Here is a 3,290-nt window from a genome sequence, read left to right as displayed (position 1 = left end):
ATATCATTATAAGAGAAATAATTTCTGAACAAAGACAGAATCATAATTTAGTATTAATTGATTGCAATCAAAGTAAATTTCAACATAAGAAAAACACTCATTTCAAACGGTTGTAAATCAACTTACTGTATATTTCAGCAAGTACATGTTTGTCATATATTCTTCATATGGAATGGTTAAATACAGTATGAGGATAATAATACAGTATATGTAAATCTAAAAATCCATTATTTATAAAATTGTTGTACTAAACATAAATCTATTCAATTGAAGGCTCTTATGATGATTTTTATACTGTAATAAAATACTGTACAGTACTTTAACGCCAGTTTCCGGGTGGAACCATTTTTTGCTATGTAGTACAACTGATTTTTCAAGACTCAAAAATTGTGTTTGAGGAACGATTCAGGAACAGTTAATGATAAGCAGATTTTTTAATATTCAAAAACTGGGGAAAAATTTGAATAAAATGTGGTTGTACTCGCTTTTCCCCCATTTTTTATTTTTTTTAATATTGAAAAATCTGTATCTCATTAACCATTCAATCAAACTAAAAATTGCTCATTTAACAACAAACGACACACTAGTTTCATACAATTCAGTTTTTTTTACTGATTTACATATTTTTTACTAAGAAATATTTTGATTTCCAACCACTGGCGAGAAAACTATTTTCTATTTCTAAATTATTTTTTATTTGAAATCTGAAATTCTACTTTAAAATAAATACAACATTAGTAATTTACATTTTAAATTTAGTTAAGAAACTCATGCTCTTGTTTCTGCAGAACTCCATTTGTAAGTGAACTCACTCTGGTATGCCATGCAATCGCCTCCCTGCGGTGGCTCCAGAAATTTGCTGACAAAGGGTCCGACATGTCCGACGGGGATCCGAACCAAGAGCTTTGGTCCGAGTCTCGGAATAAAAAATTCCTGGTAGTGTTCAGGGACAGTTTTTCATGGTTTAGTATGGTCTAAATTGGCTTTTAGACCACAATATTAGGGATAAGCAATACAAATCAAAGCATTATTTGGATAGGAAAATTATATTTATATATATTTTTGATCCGAGGATCTCGTCGTGGTGTCGGACGACAGGAGGTCCAGGCCAGTGTGATGGGAGGGCAAATACACTCCCTGCCCCCCGCTGGCATAACCACTCCCTCCTCCTTTAGCAGAGGAGGGGGTGGTGCCAAAATTGTCAGTGGGGAATGTAAATCCCTCTTCAAAACTCAATGTTTATCTTTATTTTACATCTCATTAGCAGTACAAATTTGCCTCCGTAAGGGAGGCATCTGTACCCGATCCTTCACCCACCTCTGCTAGGTTTGTCTCTCCAGCCAGGAGTATGAGTACTTGGTAGGATGTTGTGGCACTGAATGCAGGGCCAGGCCGCCATCCCCCCCCCCCCCTCTCTCTCTCTCTCTCTCTCTCTCTTTGTTTTTTAAGTAAAAAAAAATATATAAAGAAAGAAAGAAAAAGAAATTATTGATCGCCCAAAACGCCTCAGAGGTTATTTCCGGGCGTATGGAAGAATGGAGGTATTTGAAAACTGAAAATTATATTTTGAATCTAGGTATATAATAGCTTCAGAGAGATGAGGAAGGCGTACTTAACTTTTCCAACTATAGATCCAGTGACCAGCAATATCGGCCTCATGTTACATTGTCTTTTAAAACCTTGTAATGATTCAAAAAGCATTAAAAGTGCGAAAGACAATCGAGGTTACAAGAAAATCTTCCTTTTATTTTATTCATCTTTAGGCACTAGGGCTAAGGATATACCAAGCAGTGAACTGAATCACTTTCCAAAGTGGCAATTCCGTCACCGAGGAGTCGCATACAAGATGGAAGTCAACTTTTCCAAAAATACTTGTACCTAATGTAGAATCATTCACAAATAAATAAATTATTTTATAAATAATAAATTTTATAATAAATATAAATTAAATGTAATAAGATAATAAAATTTTAATAATTTATCTTATAAATTATGTTATAAAATAAATAATATATACCAGTAAATAATCTAATCTATATTACTATGAGGCTTATGGAGTGGAGTCGTGAGAAAATTTCCGGTGACAGGAATTGAACCCTTGACCCTGGGATTGGAAAGCATCCATCTTAACCACCGATCCATTCCCAATCTGAGGAATTAATACCATTTTAGGCCTACATTTATTTTTTTCATTTGCAAAATATTTATTTAAGTACTGTATTGGGATTATGTAAGGTGCTTAATTGACGCTTTCATTAGGAAGAAGAATGGCTTCTGTGATTTCGTAAGCTTATACTTTTTGTTATAGGCCTATTTAATATTTTATTTTATGTTGTTAAATAAAATACAATAGAGATATAACATAATTTTCAAGATATTTTAATATGATAGGCCTAACTCCGGCGAATTGTTAGCTTGTAAAATATAAACTTTATTCGATAGACTTATTCGGTGTAAACATCAATATTGTCCAATGAAGTCAGTTCTTTGAAACAATTGGTTTAATTATTTATTCACTATTGTGAAGCAATATAAAGATGACGTACCTTTGATCTTTAATTTATTTTATTTTGAGATTATGTAAGTTATTGCATTGGTGACTGATGACGCATAAACCACTTCAGTAGTGCCTAACAAAGTTTTCCAATGGAGGTTCGAAAGTATTTAAAAGAAGAATGTTTTCCAAGTCACTGATTTTTTCATTGACGGTTAAAACAAGAGCATAAAAAACGAGGCACAAGCTTATAGCTTATACACGATCTTCCAAAGCCTTGATTGGTAATAAAGTTTGCTCAAAGCTAACCAGAGCCATATCTGCTTGTACCATGCAGTCTGCAAGTGACATGTGCAGAAAGTACACTAAAAAAGTTGGTATGGACAGCTACCGGTACTTCATAAAGAGAAATTCTAGTCCGTATGGGACAGATCATTTTTCGAGGAAAAGTAGCAGTGTTCGCAAGATTTTAGATCAGTCTGAACTAGAGAGGTTTAATCGTTTGTACGAGAAGGCCATACATTCAACAGATACTTGTGCACATTATGCGGGAAATCATGAGTTAACATTGAAAAAACGTTCATTTTATCGTCAAGAAAACCTACGTCAGCATTCATGTGCAGAGGGAAATGAAACGAAAAAGATGACGGGAGGCATTGTTCCTGATACCTTTGGCTCTTTAGCAGACTGTACAGGTTTATCTGACAACGGATATGAATTAAGGTTTGCTATAGTATTTAACTTATTTTAGCCTTAATCTGATTTTGTTCAAATCCAAATTAAACGCTATATATAT

The 3,290-nt window shown here is 33.7% G+C and overlaps 1 protein-coding gene across 1 annotated transcript in view; it reads left to right on the top strand.

The window, feature by feature from the left end:
• Positions 1 to 2,539: 2,539 nt before the first annotated feature.
• The window catches only part of LOC117121381, a 6,773-nt gene continuing 6,022 nt past the window's right edge, over positions 2,540 to 3,290 (top strand). The window contains exon 1 of the mRNA XM_033266568.1: positions 2,540 to 3,217. The gene's annotated coding sequence lies outside the window, so the exon portion shown is untranslated. The remainder of the gene's footprint in view (positions 3,218 to 3,290) is intronic.

The sequence above is a fragment of the Anneissia japonica genome, unplaced genomic scaffold, assembly GCF_011630105.1.
Source record: "Anneissia japonica isolate Jap-2015-1 unplaced genomic scaffold, ASM1163010v1 scaffold21_len1647178_cov195, whole genome shotgun sequence".
Lineage (NCBI taxonomy): Eukaryota > Metazoa > Echinodermata > Crinoidea > Comatulida > Comatulidae > Anneissia > Anneissia japonica.
This window is presented reverse-complemented; position numbering and strand designations above follow the sequence as displayed.